General features: G+C 36.7%; 1 protein-coding gene across 1 annotated transcript in view; it reads left to right on the top strand.

Moving 5' to 3' along the window:
• Positions 1–13,097, top strand: part of TANGO6 (transport and golgi organization 6 homolog) — a 190,183-nt gene that overhangs the window by 61,338 nt on the left and 115,748 nt on the right.

Here is a 13,097-nt window from a genome sequence, read left to right as displayed (position 1 = left end):
TAAGTCATTCACAACTGATCATTATTATAATATTGATATAATTATATATGGTGTTCTCCTGGCTCTGCTCACTTCACTTTTCATCAGCTCAGATAAGTCTTCCCAGGTATTTTTCCCCAGTTGATAGGGAATTTTCTATTCTCTGGCCTCATAAAAAGAGTTATTATGAATATTTTTGTGCAAATAGAGCCTTTCATTTTTCCTTTGATCTCTTTGGGATAGAAACACATGTATGACCTATATCAAATTGCTTGCCTTCTCAGTGCCAGGGGGTGAAGAAAAAGAGGGATAAAATTTGAAACTCATAATTTAGAGGAAAAAAAGAATGTTAAAATTATTTATACATATAATTTGGAAAAAATAAAATATTAACTAAGATTTTTTTTTTTAAAGGGGATATGCACAGTTTTATGTCCTCGTGGGCATAGTTCCAAATCATTCTCTACAATGGTTGGACTAGTTTACAACTCCACCAACAGTGCATTAGTGTCCTCCACTTTCCACATCCCCTCTCTTTTGTCATGTTAGCCAATCTGATGGTGGGAAGTAACCTCAAAGTTGTTTTAATTTATATTGCACTAATTACTGGTGATTTAGAGTATTTTTTCACATGACCATTGATAAGTGATTTCTTCTTCTGAAAACTGTCTGTTCATATCCCTTGACCCATTTATCAATTGAGAAATAGTTCTTATTTTTGTAAATTTAGCTTGGTTCCCTATATATTTGAAAAATGAGGTTTTGACCAAAGAAGATCACTATAAATTCACTCCCCCTACTAAGTTTCTTGCTTTCTTTCTAATTTTGGCTGTATTAGTTTTGTTTGTGTAAAAAGTTTTAAATTTTAATCTAATTAGAATTATTTATTTTAATTCCTATATTCCTCTCTGTTTTTTGTTTGGTCATGAAGGTCTCCCTTTATCCATAGCACTGACATAATTTTTGAGAAAAGCCTGATATAAACCCAAACAGGTCTATAGATGGGAGTTATTTTGCTGTTCCTTTGATATTTCAGACTTAGACACAGACTATCTTAGAAGTCTTGTTCTGCTTTGGTGGTTATACATAACATCTTAATAGCAATTGTTCTGAGGGCCATCTAGAATCCAGTTCTTTTTCCTTTCATTGTTGTCCAGAGACAGCTTTAACCGAAGATACTGACCCTCCTGGTTTTCTGGCTTTTTAGGACTGTAGCTACTTTGAAGATCCCCAGCTAAAAACTGGTACTATTATCATATTCAGTATAATGTAGATGCTTTGTTTCCAGCCACTTTCAAAGATGAGTGCCTTTAAGATGCCTAGGTATATCAATGATCAATTGCATTAGGGTAGGCAAATGCCACGAGGAGTCATTTTCATTCAAGTGATCTTAAATCTGACTCTATCCCAGTCTATACTAGAATAAACTCAGTAATTGACATCGAGCTTTCTGTCAGTGAAATAAAATTCATTTTTGAAGATTCTGATTCTTGAAATGCTAGTTTTTGCTTCAATTTAGTTCAACAAGCATTCATCAAAATCAACTTCAAGGCAGGTAGAAAGACTAGGTGGTCCTTAGGGAACAAATTGGAAGGCCTAAGGATTTTATAGGTATATTAGCCAGTCAGATGACAAAGCCTGTGTGTGTGGAGGGCATATCAGCAGGACAGATGGTAAACCCTGGGGAACCTTAGGATATAGTAGCAAGGCAGCTGAAAAGAGAATAAAACATACACATAAATAATTGAAATTCAAGTTGGAATAATGATAAATGATACAGTCAAGCTCAAATAAGGATGGATGACGTTGGGTAGGAAAGGACTGCTTTTAGTTGGAAGAAGAAAAATGAGATCCAGGAAGAGGATAGGAGATTCTTGAAAAGAATTAAGCAGGTAGAGATATAGAGACAATCCATTTCATTGGTGAGAATCTATTCAGGTATTTCCCTACATTTTGTCCTATTGGGAAAGGAATTGCGTCAGTATTTTTCTCTTGTCCATCCTCCACTCACTTGTCAGTGATTTTCCTGAAAACCCAATTTGACCATTTTATTCCCTAATTAAGAAATTCCAATTCCAGTTACCTGTAGGATCAAGTAAGAACTCCTCTGTCGAACACTGACAGCCCTTCACAGACTTCCCTCCTACTGCCTTTCCAGCCCCAACCTCTCGGTGTGCCTCACTCCACTGGCCCCTTTTCTGTTCCTCATTTCCCGCTCCAGCCGATTGATGCTTGGAAGGTCCTTCTCTTCCCCTCTCCCTCTTGGCCTCTGCTCCCACCGTACCTTCTGTAGAAGCCTTGCTGTTGGGGACTTCTCATTGAGATCTAGAGGAAAATAAATGTGCATGTCTATCTCTAGAGTGTGAACACTGCATGTTCTCTCCCCCATTAGAACTTGAGCTTTTTCAGGGCAGAGACTGTGATTTTGCCTTTCTTTATATCCCCAGTGCACAGAATAAGCTGCTGATAAATGTTTGTTGACTGATTATGGAGGCGAGGCCTTCCTCTCAATTGCTCGACATTCTTTACTTTATGTTTTTCTTGGAGGATGGACCTTTTTAATATCTCTGTTTTGGGGTTCCCATTTCAGAATTGCCAGTCGTACATGGAATACACATACACAATTTAGATAATGACAAAATTATAGGGTATTTTGCCTTGTTTTTGTATTTTTGGAATGTGTGTATATGTTTAACATTAGGTGGAGGAGGGATTGATTTTTTTTTTTTTGTAGGCCAATTTGAACACTTATTTTTAAGTTATTTATTATATATTCTATTTTTGCTCTTTTCAGACTTTGAGACTTTTCTTTTTCCTTTCTAAATGTATTCAGTTAAGGTAAATATCAGAATTTAGAGAAAGTATTATTAAGTAGGCAACTCTTTCACTCCCAGTTAATCTTCTAAAGGTCAGAGAACCTTCCCTTGGCAAAAAATTCAAGTGAGTAGTCTTCCTTGTCTCTGCCCCTAAGATCTCATGGGATTTCCCTTGTCTACTTGGTCTGTCCAACCACTTCTATTTATGGACACCTGTATCCCTCAGCAGGATTCTTCAGAGCTTTCCCACTCCATGTCAAGACCTACCTACACTGCCACACTCTCTCTCCCATCCAACTCACTGAATCCTCTGCTCAGCCATCCACTGCAACAGGCCCTTCCTTGTGACACACACTGGGATCCTTCCCCCGGGCATCTACATAAATGGCTTCTCTGTGCTCCTCCCTCACTATACCAAGAGGCTGGCTGGTTCCATATGGCACTCAATCCTCCTCTCCAGGCTGTGTCTCCATGACTGCTAAGTAGTCCAGAAGATGACTTGCTGCTCCGAGCTGCTATGGCCTTGGGTGCCTGACTTGTTCTCCTAAAGGAGAACATCTACTGAGTTCCCTGGGTCCCATAAATATAAAAAACTGCTCTGTTCCTTGTTACTGGTATCCAGATGACTGAGGCTAATTTGAGGAACTGAGATGTTAATGGAATAATAGATTAATAGTTTCAGTAGCATTTGCATTTGTAATAGGGATTATTAATGCTTGACTTTAAAAGAATGATTAATTATATGCATATAATTTGATAAGTTAATAGGGAGAAAGGTCAAAGGACAATATTTTTAACATCCTTCTCTTCACAATCTGGCCCCTTTCTATTGTCCCAGTCTTTTTACATTTTATGCTCTTCCATGTTCTAAAGAACCCAGTAACACTGACCTTCTTTGCTGCTCCTGGGACAGAATCTTCCATCTCTTGACTCTGCATTTTCATTGGCTGAGCTCCCTGCCTGGCAGGAATGCCTCTCAACTCACCTCTCCCTTTCAGGATTCAGCTCAAATTTCAACTTTTATGAGATCTTACCCACCCTGCAGCTAGTAGTATCTTCCCTCTGAGATCCATCAGTCAACACTAATTTTTTTATTAGTATTTTATTTTTTCCAATTACATGTAAAAACAATTTTTAACATTCATTTTTAAAAAGTTTTTAAGTTTCAAATTTTCTTCCTTTCTCCCTAAAAATATAATAATTTAAAATAGGTTTTATATATATATATATATATATATATATATATATATATATGCAATCATGAAAGTCTGTCTCATTTATAAAGGGTCTACTATATGTCAGACACTGTGCCAAACTGTGGGATCCCATATCTTTTATATTGTATGTGTGTGCATAATATATGTACATATGTTTTATGTTATATATATATGTTTTATACATGTCTGTGTGGGGCACTGGCCCCCAGGATGACCTAAGTTGTGAAGACCAAAATAGTATTTGTGAAGTAGTTGGCAAAGTACCTGGGCACATGGTAACGGATATATAAATGTTAGCTATTAAATGGACATCTATTTTGCCCTCACGTAAGATTATTAAGATAGTGTGTGAATTTAGGGGAGCAAAGCATTTTCCTGGCTCCTGTGTTCATAGATGAGATCAGGATTTGATTGGTTTTTTCCCAAAGGCCATTGTGTTGACTTAGTCTAGAAGCTGTTATGCTCAACAGATCCTTGGGAGCTGATTGATTCTTTTCTGAAGTAAGTCTGTACTGCAAGGTCAGAATTGCATCGTAGGACAGGTTGGGAATATTCTTAGGGTACCAACTACCAGGTGAAGTTTACAAGGGTAGCAGACCATTATTATTTCCTACCGATGCCTTGAAAAATTTCAGCTATTACATGGGCAAATGCCTGGTGTCTCTGGGTATTAGACCTGATGCTGATGACGGGTTCTATGGCAAGGGGAGCAATGCTGGGCACCGGTGTCAGTGATGCATCTGATGAGGAAGACTCTCAGGGAACTGAGACCCAGGAGCAGCAGTCTGATCACTTAGGCTTTGGGGAGTTTCTTGTTTATTGGATCAAGCTTACACTAGTCTGTTGTCTTTCTAAACTCTTGGAGGAGGCTGAATTCTGTTTACTCTTATGTTGACTCCAGGGGTCACTGAGGAAGATTTTTATTTGTTTCAAATCACTCTAAGTACTTGGCACAATTGTTTTAATATCTTCCAGGATGACGAACAGACAACTCCCAAATAGGCACTAGTCCTCAAGTCTTTTCTTATTTGGCACAGGTTTAAAGATTATTTCCCAAAATGATATTCATTATAAAAACCCATTTTCTTTCTATTCTGTTCTTTTCTCTCCTGGTCCTGAGAATATGCCCTGTAGGAATAATCTAGCTTCATTTTTTTCTAGTGCAGAGTTCAGAATTTAAAACTGGGAAATAGAAGAAAAAAGAATGTGCAGCTAAATTAGGTCACTACCAAAGATCAAATGGCATAATATTTGTAAAAAAGCATTTATTACCATGCTTGGCACATAGCAAGTGCTTATTAAATGCTTATTCTCTTCCCTCTCCTAAAGTCAGGTTTAGGTGTAAGATTTTATTTATTTTATAGAGCTTTGAATATAGTAAGTATTCCATAAATAATTATTAACTGTGAGCCTGAAAAAAGATTAACCTACCATTCTACCCAGTAGAAACCCAATAGATCAAGACTGTTAATTGTCTATACTGAAAGAAAGGCTTAGTGGACAGAGGACTGGCCTTGAAGTCAAAAGAACCTGGGCTCACTTCCCAACTCTGATCTGATCAAGCCAAATGACCTGCTCAATTAGCTCAATCTCACATCGTTCTTGGTAACTGTTTAAGATTGTAAGTTGGAAAGAAAGGACCTTATAGAGGGAAATTCCTCACCTGGGAGCCAGTGAAATCACCAATCCACTCTCTTTTCTATTGTTCAGAATTCATTAGCTCTCTCTGGAACTCAATTGCATTTTTATCCTGGGTCTCACTTGCTATGTGTCACATGTGATACTCTGTGCCCTTCCTGATCTCCAAATCCCCAGCTTCCTTTAAGGAATGGCACCTCCCCCAGCAGGCTTTTCTTGCTCTATCCTCCCCATAAGGCTACCTTTAGTGTACTCTGTGTTTCTCCCCCACATCCTGATTCCTGCATATGCTTTCCCCCATTGGACTGGGAACTCTTTAAGGACAGGGACTGGTTTTGCTTTTTCCTTATATTCCCAGCCTTTAATAACACAGTGGTTGGCACATAATAAGACTTTATTACATGCTTGTTGATTGGTGACATATCTTAAGGCATATATATCCAAAGGTCATGATCACCTTCCCTTTTAGAGGTAAGGACCTCACTGTGGTCCAGAGATCTAAAGTAAGTTTTCCAAGGTTTTGTTTTTTTTCTAATACAAAAAATTTCCATAAAATACATGTAAAGGAAAACATTACCTCCCTCCTCCCAAAAAAACCTCAAGAAAAATAGTTTTTAAAATGCTTCAATCTGTATTCAAACAATCAGTTCTTTCTCTGAGTATGAATAGGATTTTTCTTCATAAGTTTATTGTTTCAGAGTAGTCTTGAATCATTGTATTGCTGAAAATAGTAAAGTTATTCAAAGCTGGTCATCCCACAACATTGCTATTAGTTTGCACATAGTACTTTTCATTTTGCACGAGCTCATGAAGCATTTTCTAGATTTTTCTGAGAGCATTCTGCACATGGTATTCCATCATAATCACGTAGCAAAATTTATCTAGTAATTCTCCAATTGATAGGTATCCCTTCAATGTCCAATTCTTTGCCTTGAGAAAAGAGCTGCTATCAATATTTTGTATATATAGGTCCTTTTCCTTTTTTTTAAATCTCTTTTGGGATTCATGCCTAGTAATAGTATTATTAAATCAAAGGATATGTATGATTTTATAGCCCTTTGGGCATATTTTATATATTTTGATCATTTATCAGTTGGGGAATGTTTTTTTTTTTAAATAAATTTGATTTAGTTCCCTTTACATTTGAGAAAAGAGGCCTTCATCAGAGAAACTTTTGTCAAAATTCTTTTCACAATTACTATTGCTAACTGCATTCTCCCTGCGCCCTTTATTCTATTCTCTTCTCCTTTTATCCTGTCCTTCTTCAAGTGTTTTGCTTCTGTCCATCCCCTCACCTGATAAACCCTCCCTTCTATAATCCTCCCTCCTCATATTCCCTTTCCCTCTTACTTTCCCATAGGGTGAGATTAATCTCTATATACATATTGAGTGTGTATGTTATTTCCTCTTTGGGCCATTTCTGATAAGAGTAAGGTTTACTCACTTGCCTCCCTCTCTTTTTGCCCCTCCACTCTTTCTTGCCTCTTTATAGAAAATAATTCACACCATTTTACTTCTCCCTTTTCCTTTCTCTCAATACATTCCTTTCTCATCTCTTAGTTTATTTCTTTTTAAATATTATCCTTTCATATTCAACTCATACTTGTGCTCTATGTCTATATACTCTTTCTAATTGCCATAATAATGAGAAAGTTCTTAAAGTTATAAGTATCATCCTTCCACGTAGGAATATAAACGCTTAAACCTTATCAAATCCCTTATGATATCACTTTACTGATTACTTCCTTATGTTTCTCCTGAGTCCTGTATTTAAAAATCAAATTTTCTATTCATTGCTGGTCTTTTTATCACAACTGTTTGAAATTCTTCTATTTCATTGAATGTGCACCTTTTCCCCTGAAGGATTGTACTCAGTTTTGCTAGGGAGATGATTCTTAGCTCCATTGCTCTCCAGAATGTCATATTCTAAACCCTCTGGTCCTTTAATGTAGAAGCTGCTAAATCTTGTGTTATCCTGACTGTGATTTCATTATACTTGAATTGTTTCTTTTGGGATGTTTGCAATATTTTCTGGGAGTTCTGGAATTTGGCTATAATATTCCTGGGAGTTTTCATCTTAGGACTTCTTCAAGGAGGTGATTAGTGGATTTAAAAAATTTCTATTTTTATTCATTCTAGACTATCAGGACAATTTTCCTTGATAATTTTAGATTACCATCAATTGGAGAATGGCTGAACAAGTTGTGGTATATATAAAAGTAATGGAATATTATTGGTCTATAAAAATTATGAATAAGCTGATTTTTAGAAAGGCCTGGAAAAAATTTACGTGACCTGATGTAGATTGAAACAAGCAGAACCAGAAATACATTGTACACAAAAGCAGCAGGTATGTGGAATGATCAACTATGAAAGACTTGAATCTTCTCACTGGTTCAGTGAGCCAAAGCAATCCCCATAGACTTTCTTTTCTTTCTTTCTTTCTTCTTTTTCCCTGTGGCAATAAGGGTCACAGCTAGGAAGTGTTAAGCGTCTGAGACCAAATTTGAGCTCAGGTCCTCCTGACTTCGGGGCTGGCACTCTCGCCTTTGTGTCATCTAACTGCTCCTTCCCCATAGACTTTGGATAGAAAATGACATCCACATCCAGAAAAAGAACTAAGGAGACTGAATGTAAATTAATACATGCTATGTTCACTTCTCATGCTATGTTCACTTCCTTTTTTCTGTTTTTTTATATATCCCATGTTTTTTCCCTTTTGCTCTGATTTTTCTCTCTTAACATGATTCCTAAGGCTATGTGTGTTAAAAATAAATTAAAAGAAAAAAAGATAATTTCTTGAAAGATGATGTGTGAGCTCCCCCTCCCTTTTTTTTCATGGTTTTTAGATAGACCACTATTTTAAAATAATCTCTCCTGGATCTATTTTCCAGGTCATTTGTCTTTCCAGGGAGATATTTCACATTGTTCTCTATTTTTTCATTTCTTTGAATTTTTTTTTTTTTTATTGTTTCTTGGTTTCTCATAAAGTCATTAGCTTCCATTTGCTCAAATTTAATTTAAATTTAAATTTCCTCAGTGACCTTTTGTACTTCCTTTCCCATTTGGCCAATTTTGCTTTTTAAGGCATTCTTTTTCCTCCTTGGCTTTTTCTATTTCTTTTTGCATCACTCTCATTTCTCTTCCCATTTTTCGTTCTACCTCACTTACTTGATTTTCAAAATCCTTTTTGAGTTCTTCCATGGCCTAAAACTCTTATTTTTCTTGGAGGTTTTGAATGTAGTAACTTTGACTTTATTATCTTCTGAATGTGTTTTCTCTTCCTCGTCATCATAGCAACTTTTTACATTAAGAATCTTTTTTTCTTTTGCCTGCTCATTTTCCCAGCCTATCACTCAGCTTTTAATTCTTTGATAAAGTAAGGTTCTGTTTCCAGGGTGGAGGGTGCACTATCCCAAGCTTCAGAGGTTTTGTGCAGCTGTTTTCAGAGCTCCTTCTGTGGACCTGCTGTGAGAATGTGAGGAAGGTCCCTGCTTCACTGTGGCTGTAAGTTCCAGTGTGCTAAAGCAGCAGAGTCCTTCCTCAGTGCTAGTAGAAAGATCCCCTGTGAGCTGAACCCCCTGGAAGTTGCCACTGCCATCACTGCTCCGGGTTCCTGATTTGCTGGTTTTCCCAGCCCTAGAGAGACAAACCTTTCCTGTCAATATTCCAAGCCCTCTTTGGTGTCTCTGGGCTGAGAGGTCTGGAAACTACCTGGACTGCCGGTGATTCAGAGGTCCTGAGGCCATCTCTCACTTTGCTGGTGGCCAGGTTGGGGCTGGGGCTGTGCTGGTGTGGTCTGCATCTGGATTTTGCTGAACTCCCATTGTAGTGCAGCAGACCTTTCTTGCTTACTTTCCTTCACCTCTGTGTCCCTTAGTTTTCTTATTTCTAAAATGAGAATGATAATAGTGTCTACCTCCCAGTATTGTGAAAGGATAGAATGAGGTGATATTTGTAAGACCCTTTATAAATCCAAAAATACTTTTACTGGTCCAACCATTCTGGAGAACAATTTAAACCATTCTCAAAGGGCTACAAAATTGTGTGTACTTCACTAATAGTCTGTAAGTCAAAGAGATCAAAGAAAGAGGGAAAGGATCTACCTGTACAAAAACTTGGGAAGACTCCCATGAACTGACACAAGGTGAAGTGATCAGGACCACAAGAATTTTTTTTTAATTAAAGCTTTTTATTTTCAAACATATGCATGGATAATTTTTCAACATTGACCCTTGCAAAACCTTGTGTTCCAATTTTCCCTTATCCCCTTCTCTAAATAGCAAGTAATTCAATATATGTTAAATCCAATATATGCATATATATTTATACAATTATCTTGCTGCACAAGAAAAATCAGATCAAAAAGGAAAAAAAAATGAGCAAGCAAACAACAACAAAAAGAGTGAGAATGTTATGTTGTGGTCCACACTTAGTCCCCTCAGTCCTCTCTCTGGGTGCAGATGGCTCTCTTCATCACAAGACCATTGGAACTGGCCTGAATCATCATCTCATTGTTGAAGAGAGCCATATCCATCAGAACTGATCATCATATAATCTTCTTATTGCTGTGTACAATGGTCTAGGACCAGGAGAATGTTGTGCAATTAACAGCAACATTGTAATGATAATCAGCTATGAAAGACTTAGCTATTCTGATCAGTGATCTAAAATAGTTTGAAAAACCCAGCTCTCTTGAGAGAGAGAGCTGATAAGCTTCAAGTGCAGATTAAAGCACATTTTTAAACTTTATTTGCTTTATCCTTTTTTGGGGGGGGGGTTTAGGGAGGGAGGGTACACCAGGACTAACATGAAAATATATTTTATATGATTTCACATGTATACTTGATGTCATATTGCTTGCCTTCTCAATGGTTGGGGAAAGGGCAAGAGGGAGATAATTAGGACCTCAAAATTTAAATAAAATATAATTACTTTTAAAAAAAATCCAAAATCTGTCAGTCTTCCTACTATATTGTTCTCTTTGTGTCACTCATCATAAGATATGACTTTTTTTTTTCTTCTGATCCTTTGAATTAGTACAAGCCCCATTATCGAATCAGTCAGTCAACTAGCATTAAGTTACATGCTTGTTATGGATCTGGTATTCTGCAAAGCACTGAAATCAATTCTTTGTCCCAATATAAATAAGATGGTGAACAAGTTTCAACTAAGTTTTTAAAGAAAAATAATTAGTTGTAGAAAAAACAGACTATAGAAAATAAAGACAAATACTAATAAAGCATAAGTTGTTTTGTTGCTGGAAGCAACTTTAGAGATCTTTTATTCCAACTTCAAATTTTTGAATTGATTAAAAAAAAAAAAAAAACCCTCAACACATAACTTTCTCACCAGGCTTCCTAACAGGAGATAGGGCATATGGGTATTCGATCTGGTTGCAGTGGCTGTGCTCCTCTCTCCCACTTGAAAATGCAAGAACAGTAGCAGCCAGATAAAAAGGGGACTTGTCACCCATTGGCATAAGGCCCCTTCCATCTGCAATGGATGTTAGAAAAATTCCAAGATTTGGTTATGAGATCTGTGCCGGAGAAACAGTGAGAACAGAGATGCTGGAAATGAAGCCCCCACTGATTCTCTCTCTCACTTACACTACTTCATGCCTGACCATTCTCATTAGTTGGTTAGGGTTTATTTCTACTGCAAATTCTTATCCAAAATTAGAGCATGGTTTATTATAAATAATCAGCATGTAAATTCTTTTCCAAGCCTCTGGGCTTGTTCCATTTACTGCCCCTGATCATTTCACATTGTGAAAAATCTAGTTGTATGATACTGAAAGGGTAGATTATTTATAACTAGCAGTGGGTGATTTCTTCCTCCTGAGAACTGCACAAATAGGCAGCTGATGCCTTTGGACAGTAAAAGAGAGACTGTCAGCAAAACCAGGACCAGTACAGACAACCTACTGGGGAAACCTCAGAAGGACCGGTAATACATATAGCCTGCAAGGTTCTGTTTCTGGAGTCAGGAAAAGCTTGTTCAAGAAAGTACCAGACTAGTTGAAAAACCAGTGAGAGAGGGACAGTATCAGGAATGACCCACTGAACATGGTAGCTTATACCGGGAAAGCCACAGGTACCAATATTCTGTCCTAAGGCATCAGACAGATCAAGAGAGAAGCTTTATACAAGTAACAGACTCTCTGAAAATTAGAAAAGGGACAGCAAGGAATATTAGAACAAAATCAAAAGATTGGGGGGAAAAAAAACTAGAAGAAAATGTGAAGTTATTCCCTATTAAGGAAAAAAGAAAATGACCTGGAAATCAGGTCAAGGAGAGATAATTTAAGAATCCTTTGGACTTCCTGAAAACTGTGAACAAAGAAAAGGCAAGGACACTATATTCCAAGAAATCATAAATGAGGAATTTTCCAGATCAGTTAGAACCAGAAGTCAGAGTAAAAGTAGAACCTATCAATCATTTCCTAAAAGAAAACCTAAAATAAACACTCCCTAGAAAGAAGCGTCTCAAATAGAATTAACATGATGATCTTGAAAGAGAGGATTAAAAGGAAAAAAGAAATTAATTGGAAACTTAAGGGAGTACCTATCATTTGGGGAATGGCTGTACAAATTATGGTTTATAAATGTCATGGAATATTTTTGTGCAGTAAGGAATGACAAGAGTTAGTTTCAGAAAATCCTGATAAGGACAATGAAGTGGGCAGAACCATAAACTCATTTTATAGTAGAACAACAACATTATAAAGAAAAAACAACTTTGGAAGACTAAGATGTATGATAATTCAGTCGTCAGATATGTTTTCAGTGACTACAATGAAGTTTATCACCCATTTTTTGTCAGAGGTGATGAATGGACTTAGGTGCAGAAAGAGACATACATTTTTGGATATGGCCACTGGATAGATTCATTTTGCTTCTCCCCCTCCCCCTTTTTCTGGTGGAAATGAGACCTACACACACAAACCAATAATTCTTTTTTCTGTTTTTAATTGGAGGGGAGTAAGGGTAAGTTAGAAATAGTGATGCCAAAGAAAGAGGGCCATTGAAATATTTCAGAAATTCACAAAAGCAAATAGAAGGAAGTTGAGAAGGAAGCACAGGCAAGCTACACAATTTTGAAAGTTACACTGAATTTATTATAGCTTTAAAAAAAAAACTTTTTTTTTTTTAAAGTAATACAAAATGGAAATTCACCATCAGTCAGGTTTTTTGTGTTCTACTGTATATAAGCAAAATGGCCCCTCTTTTTTTTTTTTTTTTTTTTGGTGTTTAAAATTTTTAAATAAAGGAAAAGAAGTGACATAGGTGTAACATTTTCACTTCAATTGATTCAAGAAAAACCAAAATATGAATAAATGCTTAGACACAAATGAAAATCTGGCATGGTGAAATTAACAAAATTATTTATGAAGGATTTTTTTCCCCAGTTTTAAACTATAGAAAAATCCTTCTATCCCTTCAGA

This window comes from Sminthopsis crassicaudata, chromosome 2 (genome assembly GCF_048593235.1).
Source record: "Sminthopsis crassicaudata isolate SCR6 chromosome 2, ASM4859323v1, whole genome shotgun sequence".
NCBI classification, from domain to species: Eukaryota; Metazoa; Chordata; class Mammalia; order Dasyuromorphia; family Dasyuridae; genus Sminthopsis; species Sminthopsis crassicaudata.
The sequence above is the reverse complement of the archived record's forward strand: the minus strand, read 5'-3'. Positions and strand labels throughout refer to the sequence as shown.